The 14,974-nt window shown below is 50.5% G+C and overlaps 1 protein-coding gene across 1 annotated transcript in view; it reads right to left on the reverse strand.

The window, feature by feature from the left end:
* Window positions 1-14,974, reverse strand: part of TM9SF2 (transmembrane 9 superfamily member 2) — a 496,116-nt gene that overhangs the window by 452,912 nt on the left and 28,230 nt on the right. The window lies entirely within an intron of this gene.

A 14,974-nucleotide genomic window follows, 5' to 3' on the forward strand; every position in this document is an offset into this window, starting at 1 on the left:
CCCGTCGGGGTGATCGGCTCCAATGGAGGCATGTGCAAAGACTCTGCTCCTTGCATCGATGGAATCGGCTCCAACGGAGGCACTCGCAAAGACTCTGCTCCTTGCATCGATGGAATCGGCTCCAACGGAGGCACTCGCAAAGACTCTGCTCCTTGCATCGATGGAATCGGCTCCAACGGAGGCACTCGCAAAGACTCCGCTCCTTGCATCGATGGAATCGGCTCCAACGGAGGCACTCGCAAAGACTCCGCTCCTTGCATTGAGTGAATCGGCTCCAACGGAGGCACTCGCAAAGACTCTGCTCCTTGCATCGATGGAATCGGCTCCAACAGAGGCACTCGCAAAGACTCTGCTCCTTGCATTGAGTGAATCGGCTCCAATGGAGGCACTCGCAAAGACTCTGCTCCTTGCATCGAGTGTATCGGTTCCAATGGGGGCATGGGCAAAGACTTTGCTCCTTGAGATGCATGCGTTGTTGCCAGACCAGACACTCACAGAGACTCTGCTTCCTGTTGAGAGTGTGTTCCCCGCTGCAGCACTGGAGGGGGCTCGACCCCACGGGAGGCCTACATATGCCCAGGCTGGATTTGGGAAAGAAGCTGAGGCCCCATCATGGTAAAGAGCTCGATGAATTGCTTCTGTAGCATGGTCTGGAACGAGGCTGGCAAGGATGGATCCGCATCTGAAATGGGACCACCTGCGCGGGCCTCGTGTTCCCTCGGAGCAGTGTGTGAGTGCTTGGACTTCGCCTTGGGCACTTTTAACACTACTGGGGGAATGGGCTGCTGGGCTACCTGACCTGAGGAGGTTGAAGAAGGCATCGCAGCAGGCGCCAGAGTCTGAGCCGGGACAAACGAGGCGGGCTTGATGAGACTCAGCGCCACAGAGGTGGTAGGCTGTGGAGTTGCGGATGATGTCGAAGGCGAAGGTCGATGGTTCCGTCGAGGACTCCATGAACAGTGATTCCCACAAGACGCAACGGCGCTTGAAAGCACGTGCGGTGAGTGTGGAGCAAGGCCGGCACGATTTCGGAAGATGTTCAGGCCCGAGACACCAAACACAGCGTCGATGAGGGTCCGTTAGCGAAATCGCGCACTGGCACTTGTCATACTTTTTAAAACCGGTGATAGGCCGGGACATAGGCCGAAAAAGCTCCGCCACAAGATCGAAGCCGCGGGGCTGCGGCCACGTGGCTTGCCCGGTCGAACAGAACGATGAAATTTTTTTTTTTTTTAAACAATAAAACACGACGAAAATCAGCAATTAAGATCAAATAAAACCAAAACCGCGGACTTAGAAGGCACAAGTGAAGAAAACTTCGCGCAGAGAGTCGAAGAAGGACTTCTCGGCTCCGCGGAAAAGTAAGAACTGAGGAGACGCGCCCTGGTCTGGGCGGGAAGGCACTTGCGCATGCGCACTGCGGGCGTCTCGAAATTTCGAGGTTTTCTTCAAAGAAGCGTCCGCATCGGAGCTCCGTTGGATCACGTCACCCATTAGTGAGAATACCTGCCTGCTTGTCCTGGGATAACTGGTATTGTGAGACTCAAAGGTTAAGGGGAGAAATGTGGAAGCTGATAAAGAAAAGGCTGAATTGCTTAACATATTTCTGCTCTGTATTCACAGCTGAAGTGCCAAGAACAGGACTGCAAAAGACAAACATGAATAGGGATGGAGGAGTGGTACAACCCGAATGATTTTCAGAGGGTTATGTTTATGAGGAGCAGCTAAAATAAAGGTAGACAAAGCGATGGGGATGAATGGTGTACATCTGAGCATGCTGAAGGAAGTTAGGGAAGTTCTAGTGGCTCTGATGACTGTCCTTTTCAATGAGTCTCTAGAGTCGGGAGTAATACTGGAGGACTGGAACAGACTGGATGTGGTCCCTCTCCACAAATTACAGGCTGCTAAGTCTGACTTCTGTGGTAAGCAAATTAATGGAAACACTTTTAAAACAGAGAATGGTACGCCCTCACCTGGAATACTGTGTCCAGCACTGGTCGCCGTACATGAAGGAGGACATGGTACTACTCAAAAGGGTCCAGAGACGAGGTACTGGAGCTGGGGCTGGTTAAGGGGCTGGAGGAGTTGCCGTACAGTGAGAGATTAGAGAAACTGGACCTCTTCTCCCTTGAAAAGAGGAGGCTGAGAGGGAACATGATTGAAACATTCACTTAGTAGATAAAAACAGGTTGTTCACCCTCTCCAAGGTAGAGAGAACGAGAGGGCACTCTCTAAAGTTATATGGGTATAGATTCCATACAAATGTAAGGAAGTTCTTCACCCAGAGAGTGGTAAAAAACTAGAACGCTCTTCCGGAGGCTTTATCTGCCGTCATCTACTATGTTACTATGTTATAGGGAAAACACGTTCCAGGGATTCAAGACAAAGTTAGACAAGTTCCTGCTGAACCAGAATGTACGCAGGTAAGGCTAGTCTCAGTTAGGGCACTGGTCTTTGATCTAAGGGCTACCATGTGAGCGGACTGCTGGGCATGATGGACCACCGGTCTGACCCAGCAGCGGCAATTCTTATGTTCTTAAGTTTCTGGAATTTTGTGGATTACAGCAGTGTTCTTCAACCGCCAGTCCACACACCGGTGCCGTTCCGCAGAAATTTCCTGCCGGTCCATGCAGGGCTGGCGAGATCAAGGGGGCCCGATTCAGTTCTTGCCTGCAGCAGTGCAGCGATTCACTTCGGCAGTCCTGGGGCTTTTGCTGAGTCGCAGCCCACCTCTGATGATGCAACTTCCTCTTTCTTCAGAGGCGGAACGACCCATCAAAGGACCCAAGACTACCTAAGTAAATCGCTGCACTGCTGCAGGCAAGTACTGAGAGCTGCCGGGAGGGGAGCAGGGGGAAGAGGAGGAAGCCACTGTTGGAGGCTGGGAAGCTGCTGGACAAGGGAAAATAAAGGGAGAGCTGCTACTGGACCTGGAGGGAGGGAGAAGGAAAGATGCTGCTGGGAGGGGAGGAGGGGAAGGGAAGAGAGTTACTGCTGGACAGGGGAGGAGGAAAAAGGAAGGAAACAGCAGGGAGATTAGAGGAGGAGAAGGAGTCAGGATGGAATGGAGAGATCAGATGAGGGAAAGGGGAGAGAGAGAGGAATGAGAAAGTAGAGAGAGATTGATGCTGGGAAGGGGGTCAGCAGAGAAATAAGAAGAGAGAGACCAAGATGCTAGATCTGGTGTAGGAGAGATAAAAAATGAAGAGAGCAGTGAAGCTGGAATGAACCATGTAAAAAGGAGAGAGGGGGCACAGGCTGGATAGAAAGGGGCACAGAAAGAAGGCAGATAACATATAGAAGGAGGAGAGGGAAGACCGTGGATGGATGGGGCAGATGCTGGACTGAAGAGACAGAGAGGGCAGATGCTGGAAGGAAGAGAGTGAAAAGAAGATGAAAGCAGAAAAAAAAGAGATGACAAAAGGTAGAAAAAAATAATTTTATTTCTATTTTGTAATTAGAATATATCAGATTTGAAATCTGCATCCTGCTAGAGCTGGTGTTAGACATAATTGGGGACTGCAAAGCCCAGGCAGTGCTTCTTTAGCTTCCAGGTGGCTTAGGGCTCTCTCTGACCAGGGGAAGTTGCCCTAGTTGCACTCCCTTAACACTATTCCTGTCATGTGTGACTGCAGTATTCTGTTAGCATGATATTTCTGTGTAGCATTCTTTAATAATTTGGCTTATTCTGTTTTCTTGATAGTAGAGGGGATATATGTGAAAAGGGAGGGGAGACAGGGGTTTTGTTGATTCTTGCTCTGTATTATCTATAATAATAATCCTCTAAGCGCGCATTCGCACTTAGGAGGATGTGGGGACCTGATGTGTGGTATGTCCGTCCGTGGCCGCGGCTTGAGGCACATGCGCCAGTTTGGTGCATCAGGCGACACGGAGTGGCGCTGGCGGCAGATGGCGGGAGGAGGGCTCATGGTCCTGCCGCCGCTGACACTCCTGTCCACAGCGGCCTGCACGTCGCCAACTCCCCCCTCCTGCACCAACCTTTGCCGCTCCTGTTCAAAGCGGCCTGCTGAGGTTCACGGCCGGCTGTAGCGAACCTCGCAGGCCGCTCTCCACATGGTAGCACATTCCCTCTGACGCTATCACGTCAGAGGGAACATGCTACTGAGGTGGACAGTGGCCTGCGAGGTTCGCTACAGCCTTCCGCGAACCTCAGAAGGCCGCTTTAAACAGGAGCGGCAGCAGCAGCAGCAGGAACCATGGATGGAGGAGGGGAAGAACGGGAGGGGAAGAGGAAAAAGAAGGGCCATGCAGCAGGCAGGAAAGGGGCTGTTTTGGTGGGAGGGTTGTGCTGAGTGCAGACAGCAATCATGGGGGGGGGAACAGAAAGGGGCCACGGAGCAGGTAGGCATTGCAGAGCAGGGGGAGAGGGAAAGGGGGCTGCTTTGGCAAGCAGGGGGGCCAGGGAGACAGACAGAAAGAAAGACGAACAGACAGGGGACCAGGGAGAGACACAGACACAAATAATGACAGACAGCGTCCAAGGAGAGAGAGACAAATAAAAAAAACCCAGACATACAGACATCTTCTCTGGGCGACAGGAGGAAGGCAGTGCAGAGCGCTGCTGGAAGTGGCTGCCGGGAGGAGGGCTTCGAGCCGCAGAAGACTGTCCCCAAAGCCCCTGCAGAGAGTCGGGCCAACCTCTCCTTCCTCACCGACGCCACAGAAGCTGCAGCTGGGGCAGTCGGGGCCTCCCCCACCGCACCCAATAAACCCAGGCCCCGCTTCCTCTCGCGCTCTGAGCACTCACGATTGGCTGAAGGGTATCGTGCCGGTGCTGCAAGTACAGGGGGCTGTTTTTGTTGGAGAGGTATGCTGGGGGGCAGATATCTTTGCTTGGGGGGGGGGGGAAAGACATAAAGGGGCCATGGAAAGACAGTAAGGGAAAGGGAAAGAGGGCTACTTTGGGGGGAGAGGTGTGCTGGGGGGGCAGACAGCTTTGCTCTGCGGGGAAAGACAGAAGGGGGCCATGGAGAGACAGTCAGGGAGAGGGAAAGGGGGCTGCTTTGGGGGGAAGGGGTATGCTGGGGGCAGACAGCTTTGCTCTGGGCAGGGCGGGGGAATGACACAAGGACACAGACACGAAGAATGACACACAGGGGGCCAGAGAGATAGACAGAAAGGAAGACAGACAGCCAGCGTCCAAGGAGAGACAGCCAGCATCTAAGGAGAGATAGCCAGTGTCCAAGGAGAGAGAAACAAATAAACATAGACAGACAGACAGCAGCCAAGGGGAGAGAGAGAAAGAAAGAAAGACAGACACACACATCTATTCTAGCACCCGTTAATGTAACGGGCTTAAAGACTAGTTTGTATTTATAAAATGACAATTGTACAGAATATTGTTTCTTTTTATATTTTAATAAAATATGTTCAATATAAAATCATAACTATTTGAGGCTTGTGTGGATGGGATCAGATGGTTTATGGGGACCAAGCTCACGGGGACAGGGCGGAGATGGGTTTTTTTATTTCAGTCTTAGTAGTTTGCCAGTCCACAAAATAATTCTTTTATTTCTGCCAGTCCATAGGTATAAAAGGTTGAAGAACACTGGATTACAGGACAGGAGGCAACATGGATTTACTAGAGGTAGGTCTTGTCAGACAAATCTGATCAATTTATTTGACTAGGTGACTAGAGAACTGGATAGAGGGAGTGCGCTAGATGTGGTGTGTATTTCGATTTTAGCAAAGCCTTTGACAGTGTTCCCTCATTCTCTCCTCTTCTTTGCTCATGTATTTCATCTTTCATTTATCCTCCCATTTCTATTTCTCTTCCATCTTTCCTTCCTTTTTCTTATTCCTCCACCTCTATAATAACATAATAGCATAGTAGATGATGGCAGATAAAGATCCAAATGGCCAATCCAGTCTGTCCAACCTGATTCAATTTTTTTAAAAAAATTTTTTCTTCTTAGCTATTTCTCGGCAAGAATCCAAAGCTCTGCCCAGTGCTGTCCTTAGGTTCCAACCACTGAAGTCTCCGTCATAGCTCACTCCAGCCCATCTACACCATCCCAGCTCATCTTCAACCAAACGGCCACATACAGACACAGACCGTGCAAGTCTGCCCAGTACTGGCCTTAGTTCTTCAATATTTACTATTATTTTCTGATTCTAGATCCTCTGTGTTCAACCCACGCTTTTTTGAACTCTGTCACCATTTTCCTCTCCACCACCTCTCTCAGAAGCACATTCTAGGAATCCACCACCCTCTCCATAAAGGAGAATTTCCTTACATTTTTGAGTCTACCACCCCTCAACTTCAAATTATGTCCTCTGGTTTTACCATTGTCCGTTCTATGTTAATACCTTTCAAATATTTTAACATCTGAATCATATCACCCCGTCCCTCCACTAACCAGTCTGGTTTTCAGGACAGCCCTAATGAATATACATGGGGTAGATCTGCATTCCTATCATCTTCATTACATGCAAATCTCTTTCATGCATATTCTTTAGGGCTATCCCAAAAACCCGACTGGCTAGTGGTCCTCCAGGACAGGGTTGGTGACCACAGCCCTAGAGGAAAGGAGGGACGGGGAGATACGATTCCAGTCTCTCCTCATACATTTTTGGTCCAAATCTTCCCATCATTTTCATCGCCCTCCTCTGTCCTTCGTCCGATACGGTCTCCAAAACTGAACACAATACTCCAAGTGGGGCCTCACCAATGACCTGTACAAGGACATCAACACCTTCTTTCTTCTACTGGTTACGCCTCTCTTTATACAGCCCAGCATCCTTCTGGCAACAGCCACCGCCATGTCACACTGTTTTTTCGCCTTTAGATCTTCAGACATTATTGCCCCAAGGTCCCTTTCCCCATCCATGCATATCAGCCTCTCACCTCCCAGCAAATACAGTTCTTTCCGATTATTAATCCCAAAATGCATTACTCTGCATTTCTTTGCATTGAATTTTAGTTGTGAGATATTAGACCATTCCTCTAACTTTTGTAAATACTGTTTCATATTTTCCACTCCCTCCATGGTGTCTACTCTGTTACAAATCTTGGTATCATCAGCAAAAAGGCAAACTTTTCCTTCTAACCCTTCAGCAAACATATTGAACAGGATCAGCCTCAGCACTGATCCCTGAGGGACTCCAATTCTCACCTTTCTTTCCTCCTTCCATTAACCACCACCCTCTGTCATTTGTCCGACAACCAGTTTCTAATCCAATTCACCACTTTGGGTCCTAACTTCAGCTCTTCAAGTTTGTTCAACAGCCTCCTATGAGAAACCCTGTCAAAGGCTTTGCTGAAATCTAAGTAAATTACATCTAGCATATGTCCTTTATCCAGTTCTTTGGTAACCCAATCAAAAAATTAAATCAGGTTTATTTGGCATGATTTACCTTTTGTAATGCCATGTTGCCTCAGATCCTGTAACCCATTAGATTCTAGGAAGTTCACGATCCTTTCTTTCAGCAACACTTCCATTATTTTTCCAACAACCGAAGTAAGGCTTACTGGCCAGTAGTTTCCAGCTTCATCTTTGCGAACACTTTTGTGAATAGGGACCACATCTGCTCTTCTCCAATCCCCAGGAACCACTCCTGTCTCCAGAGATTTGTTAAACAACTCTTTAATAGGACCCGCCAGAACCTCTCTGAACTTCCTCAGTATCCTGGGATGGATCCCGTCCAGTCCCATAGCTTTGTCCACCTTCAGTTTTTCAAGTTGTTCATAAATACTTTCCTCTGTGAACGGTGCAAAATCTACTCCATTTTCTTGTGTAACTTTACCAGATAATCTTGGTCCTTCTCCAGGATTTTCTTCCGTGAACACAGAACAGAAGTATTTGTTTAGTACATCTGCTTTTTCCTCATCCTTTCTACATATCAGTTCCCAGTATCTGTTAGTTTAGCAATTCCATTTTTCATCTTCCTCCTTTCACTAATATCTGAAAAAAATTTTGTCTCCCTTTTTTACATTTTTAGCCATTTGTTCTTCCACCTGCATTTTCACCAGACGTATCTCTCTCTTGGCTTCTTTCAGTTTCACCTGGTAGTCCTTTCTCAAATACGCCAACCCCTATGTCCCTACCAACCCTCTCGATTTTGTTTTCCCAGCATCAATCCTAACTATACTGCCTTCTCCTCGAGCCCCTGTCTCTGCTTCCTCCTCATAACCCCTGCCCTTGCCCCTTCTGTGAGCAGCCATTGCTCCTTTTCTCCCCCCCCTTCCTTAGCACCAATTTCCCCTGCATCTTGGTCCCTCCGTAGAAGCTCACCCCACAATTACTACAGCCTTATTTGAGCATACTCAAAACTCTTGGCCCGATTTCATGATCTGCACAATCAGCAAATTGCCCGTGAATTTTGAACATGCTCACAGGGCTGGAATATACATGGTTCAGGATCCTTCCTATCAGTCCTCGGTGGCTAGTTGTTGGACATGTAGCTGCTAGAAGAATGTTACTGGTTGCACAGGAACCTTAGAGAGAACATTTTAGACACAATAGGCATCTCAGACAAAGTTCTCTCATGGTTTGAGGGTTTCCTAAAATCTAGAACATACAGAGTAAAATCAGATAAAGAAAAATCCGAACCTTGGTCCAACCCCTGTGGAGTACTATAAGGTTCCCCTCTATCTCCTACTCTATTCAACCTATATACGGCCTCCCTCAGGATTTACCTGGATAAAATTAGCATAACCTCCTACAGTTATGCAGATGACATCACCATCCTCATACCTCTTGATCAACCAAAGATCACCATAACGACACTTTACACCGAACTCTGGAAACAGTAGCGAACTGGATGGAAAACCACAAACTGAAACTCAACTCAGACAAAACAAAAAACTCATCCTCCTCAAAAATAACAAAGCCCCAACTATTACCAACATAGAAAACAAACTTGATCAATTACCCCATTCAAACCACCCTAAAACTACTAGGCATGACAATAGACAGATGCTGCACCATGCAACCGCAAATAAACAAAACAATACAGAAATCTTTCACCGTTATGAGAAACCTAAGACAAGTACGCAAATTCTTCGAAAGAGCACAATTCCAGCTCATCCTGGGTATATTGGATTATTGCAACATCCTCTACCTCCCCTGTCCTGCAACAATGATCAAACAATTGCAAACAGTTCAAAATACAGCACTAAGACTCCTCTACTCCTTAAGGAAACATAAACACATTATTGAAGCATTCATGAACTCACATTGGCTACCAATCCAGGAAAAAATACTATTCAAATTCTACTGCACACTATTTAAAACCATAAAGCACAGTTACTTACCGTAACAGGTGTTATCCAGGGACAGCAGGCAGATATTCTCACATGTGGGTGACGTCATCCACGGAGCCCCGGCGCGGACAGCTTTTCAAGCAAACTTGATTGAAGATTTCAAGTTTGCTAGTGCTGCACCACGCATGTGTGTGCCTTCCTGATCCACTAGAGGGCGCATACCCTCCACATGGTCCTCAGTTCAGATAGCTAGCAAAGAAGCCAACCTCGGGGAGGCGGGCGGGTTGTGAGAATATCTGCCTGCTGTCCCTGGATAACACCTGTTACGGTAAGTAACTGTGCTTTATCCCAGGACAAGCAGGCAGCATATTCTCACATGTGGGTGACCTCCAAGCTAACCAAAAAAGGGACGGAGGGAAGTTGGCAATTCAAGAAAACAGATTACTCAAAACCGACTGGCCCAACAGGCCATCGCTCCTGGACAGAGTATCCAGGCAGTAGTGGGAGGTGAAAGTATAAACCGAAGACCAAGGGGCAGCCTTGCAAATCTCCTCGATAGGCGTCGACCTGAGGAAAGCTACAGAAGCCGCCATCGCTCGGACATATGTCCCGCGACTCGACCATGCAGCGCGAGACCAGCCTGAGCATAGCAAAAGGAAATACAAGCAGCCAACCAGGGACAAGTTGCGCTTGGAAACTGGGCGTCCCAACCGATTAGGGTCGAGGGACAAAAACAATTGAGGAACCGTCTGAGGAGACTGAGTGCGTTAAAGATAAAAAGCCAACGCCCTCTTACAGTCAAGTGTGTAAAGCGCCACCTCGCCCAGAGGCGAGTGGGGCTGCAGGAAAGAGACCAGAAGAACAATGAAATGAGTGAGAGGAAAGTCCGAAACCACCTTGGGCAAGAACTGGGGTGAGTACTCAGGACCACCGTGTATGAAAAAATACAGGAAAAGACGGGTCCGCAACCAGAGCTTGCAGCTCACTGACTCGTGAGCAGACGTGAGAGCAACCAGGAATACCACCTGCCAGGTGAAGTAATTCAAAGAGCTCTAGCAATGGAATCAATAGAGGTATCACCAATTGAGTCAGGACCACACAAAGATCCCAAACCACCGGAGGAGCTTTGAGCGGAGGATGTACATTGAAGAGATCCTTCATAAAGCGGGAAACCGTCGGATGGACGGAGAGCAGCGTCCCATCAAGCGGCCGATGACAGGCAGCAAAAGCACAGAGGTGGGCTCGAATAGATGTCGATTCGAGACCAGACCGAGATAAGTGAAACAGATAACCCAGCACTGAAGGCAAGGAGGCAGAGAGCGGATCCGTTCGGTGCTCAGCACACCACGCAGCAAATCAGGACCATTTCTGGGAATAGCATTGCCGAGTGGAGATCTTTCGAGAGGCCTCGAAAACACCCCCACCGACTTGAAACAGAAGGAGGGAGGCACCTTGCGAGGAACTAAGCTGATAAGTGTAGAGACTGCAGATTGGAATGCAATAGAAACCTCAACTCTGAGACAGTAGAGAAGGGAGCAGAGGTAAGAACAGAGGCTCCCTGACATGCTGGAGGAGCAGGGAGAACCGCAGCTGCCAGGGCCACAGAGGAGCCATCAAGATCATGGTGGCGCAGACCGACAGGAGGAGTATCAAAGACCTGAGAATCAGAGTAAAGGAAGGGAACACATAGAGGAACCTGCCCATCCAATCGAGAAGGAAAGCATCCACCTCGATGCGAACCCGGGAGAACATCCTTGAGCAAGATCGAGGCAACCAGTGAGTGAGGGGCAAAGTGAACAGAACTACCTGTGGGGTTCCCCACCAAGCAACCACATGCCGCAGAGTCTGAGAATGGAGCGACCATTCATGCGGCTAAAAAGGGTGACGCAACGTGTCCACCAGACAATGCTGCACGCCCCGGAAATACACCGCCCAAAGAAAGAAGTAGCGGTGTAACGCCCCCTGCCAAAGACGAAGGGCTCCCCTGCAAAGTAACAGGGAACCTTGTACACCCTGGCTTGGTCACAGAATACATCGCCCCCAGGATGACGGGACTCACCAGAACCCCGCAATCCAGCAACCAATAACGAAAATCCTTCACGGCATTGTAAATGGCCCGGAGCTTCAGCAGATTGATGCAGCTGCGACGGTCCGCACCCGACCAAAGAATCCGAGTCCGAAGGCCGTAGTGTTGCGGCCCTAAGCCGATGCCGAGGAGCCCATTGGCAGAACCTTCTGATGCAGGGATACGAAGAGGTGGCCCACCAACGAAACCAGCGCACCACAAAAGCGCTGGGAAGCGGGATCCCTATCCTGCCATCACTGAGATGCTCGGGTGCAGTGGGGAACACGAAGAGGAAACCAGGCGAACATCGGGACATGAACCGTGGAGACCCAAGATCCCAAAGCATCAGCATCAGCTCGGCCGAGGTCGAAAACAGCTGAGTCACCAGCTGACTCAGGCGCAGACAGGCGGCCCGCCGAGGCAGTGGCAGAAAAGACCGGAGGCGGACCGAGGACAGAGGGGCCATCGTCCGGTATAAACAGACAAGGCCCTCTCCCTGAGGTCGAGACAAGAAGGAGCGCAGACAAACTGGGTCCAGGTCCGCCCTGACGGACTCCCGAGACTGGGGCGGACAGAGACTGAAACACTCCCAGATTAGAAACTAGTGCAGGTCCCGAAGGGCCAGGACCAGACGTAGCCGGGAGGATGGGAACGCCCCACCGACAGAGGCGAGGCTATACTCCCAGTGCGTAGACATGGTGACACCCCTCCCGAAGGGAGGGAAGGAATCCCCAGAAGAGAGCAGCCCGGAGGCTATGCGAGAATAGTCAAAAAGACGGCCAGGAGTCGCCGAAGCCGGCGGCTGGACCACAACCCGGAGCTGCAGCAGCTATTGCGACTGCTGCGAAGGAGGCCGAGATAACACCAGAAAGGTATCCGGAGGGCCCCTCCGGAGAAGGAGTCCAAACCACCCAGGCAGAAGGGATTCAGCTGAAGGCGTCCCGATAGGCAAAGGACCGGTCGCGGTCTGAAAGGTGGTTAGTGGCTTCCGCAAAAGAGGCCTCAAGCAACGCAGTACTCACGCAAGGAAAGGTGGTGAGACGATCTTGGAGGGTCGGATCCACAGCCACACTCTGCGCCAAGCGAGATGACGCATGGCGGGAGCAATAGAGCCGGAGCAGGGAGAGAGTCTCCTCCAGGAAACCAAACTCCGCATCAAATAGGAGCCGGAGACGCCGAGGCACAGAGCCACAGATGAAGTCGAGGCACGAAGCCCCCGTCGAAACCGGGGCGCAAACCCGCAGTCGACGCCGAGGCCCAAAGCCTCAGCCGATGCCGAGGCATAAAGCCCATAACGACGCTGCGGCACCAAGCCCCATTCGACTCCGAGGCACAAGGCCACAGTCAACCAAAGGGCACAAAGCCCCAAGCTACGCCAAGTCACAAAGCTCCAGTCAACGGCGAGGCACGAAGCCTCGGTCGACGCCGAGGCACAGAGCTCCAGCCGACGATGAGGCCCCCAGCCTCAGTCGACGTCGAAGAACAAGCATCAGGCGACGCGGAGCACCCGGCTCAGCCGACGTCGAAGGTACAAAGCATCCATCGATGCCGAGACACCAAGCCCCAGTTGACGTCGAGGCAGAAAACCTCAGACGCCGGCGAGGCACAAAGCCTCAGTCGACGTCGAGGCACAAAGCCTCAGACGATGTCGAGGCACAAGCCTCAGACGACTTCGAGGCACAAAGCCTCAGTCGACGTCGAGGCACACAGCCTCAGTCGACGTCGAGGCACACAGCCTCAGTCGACGTCGAGGCACACAGCCTCAGTCGACGTCGAGGCACACAGCTTCAGTCGACGTCGAGGCACAAAGCCTCAGTTGACGTCGAGGCACAAAACCTCAGTCGACGTCGAGGCACAAAGCCTCAGTCGACGTCGAGGCACAAAGCCTCAGTCGACGTCGAGGCCCAAAGCCCCAGACGACGTCGAGGCACAAAGCCCCAGACGACGTCGAGGCACAAAGCCTCAGACGACGTCGAGGCACAAAGCCTCAGTCGACGTCGAGGCACAAAGCCTCAGACGACGTCGAGGCACAAAGCCTCAGACGACGTCGAGGCACAAAGCCTCAGACGACGTCGAGGCACAAAGCCTCAGACGACGTCGAGGCACAAAACCTCAGACGACGTCGAGGCACAAAACCTCAGACGACGTCGAGGCAGAAAGCCTCAGTCGACGTCGAGGCACAAAGCCTCAGACGACGTCCAGGCAGAAAGACTCAGTCGACGTCGAGGCACAAAACCTCAGCCGACGTCGAGGCAAAAAGCCTCAGCCGACGTCGAGGCACAAAGCCTCAGCCGACGTCCAGGCACAAAGCCTCAGCCGACGTTCAGGCACAAAGCCTCCGTCGACGTCCAGGAACAAAGCCTCCCTCGACGTCCAGGCACAAAGCCTCCGTCGACGTCCAGGCACAAAGCCTCCGTCGACGTCCAGGCACAAAGCCTCCGTCGACGTCCAGGCACAAAGCCTCCGTCGACGTACGCAGCCTCAGTCGACGTCGAGGCACACCGAAGTCCGTCGAGGTTCAGAAGTCGGCACCGTACCAATGAAACTGGTAAGAAAGGTGCAGCAGTACGCTCCATAAGGGCAACCTCGTGAAGAGTATTCCCATGAAAGGAGGCACGCATCGAAGGTCTCGTAGAGGCGGGCACGATCGCACTCGATGCCTGGAATGCCTGAGACTCAGCCGGTGGCGTTACCAAGGTAACGCACCTAGAAGAAGAAAGAAAGAAAGAAAAACTTACCGGGGATCGAAGCTACACGGTCCGATTCCAACGAAGGAAAGAGGGTCCCGGCCATTCTGCTCACACGAGGTGAGCCCAGAGAGAGGCCAGGGAAGAAAAAAATACAGCTGCAGCCAAATGAGGCCTAGCCGCATGGCTGAGGCCCAAGAAGGGCCTGCCGGAGGAAAAACACAATAAAAAGTCCTTTTTTTTTTTTTTTTGAAACAAAGAAAATACACGATCAATTAACAAACGCACAGCGAATCCCTAACAAAATAAAGAAGCCGCGGTGCCAGAAAGGCACTTAGAAGAACGCAGAGAAGAGAGACAAGGTCTTTCTGGCTCAGCGGAAAACTAAGAACTGAGGACCATGTGGAGGGTATGCGCCCTCTAGTGGATCAGGAAGGCACACACATGCGTGGTGCAGCACTAGCAAACTTGAAATCTTCAATCAAGTTTGCTTGAAAAGCTGTCCGCGCCGGGGCTCCGTGGATGACGTCACCCACATGTGAGAATATGCTGCCTGCTTGTCCTGGGATAAACGGAGATAGCCCATCCTATCTGAACAACCAACTGACTCATCCATAATAATGACCACTGATCTCTTCTTGTAACAGACCAACCATAAATTCTTTTGTAATCCGCCTTGAACCGCAAGGTATTGGCGGAATAGAAATCTCTAATGTAATGTAATGTAACTAAGTTACAGAACCATAAGCTTCCATTCATCAGAATCCAAGCCCCCCTCCCCCTCCTAAAATAAAAAAAAATCTAGGCTACATCACAACAATATTTATTCAGACCACTTTGTTGTGGAACACTATATATATGAAATCAAAGTTTGAATCCAAGTTCAAACTCATTTTGCACAGCAATAAGTATTGATCATAATGCACAGATACATCAAACAGAGAAAACAAATATAATACAAAACAACAAATATAATGGGACTTAATTAAATAGAAA

This window comes from Geotrypetes seraphini, chromosome 6 (genome assembly GCF_902459505.1).
Source record: "Geotrypetes seraphini chromosome 6, aGeoSer1.1, whole genome shotgun sequence".
NCBI classification, from domain to species: Eukaryota; Metazoa; Chordata; class Amphibia; order Gymnophiona; family Dermophiidae; genus Geotrypetes; species Geotrypetes seraphini.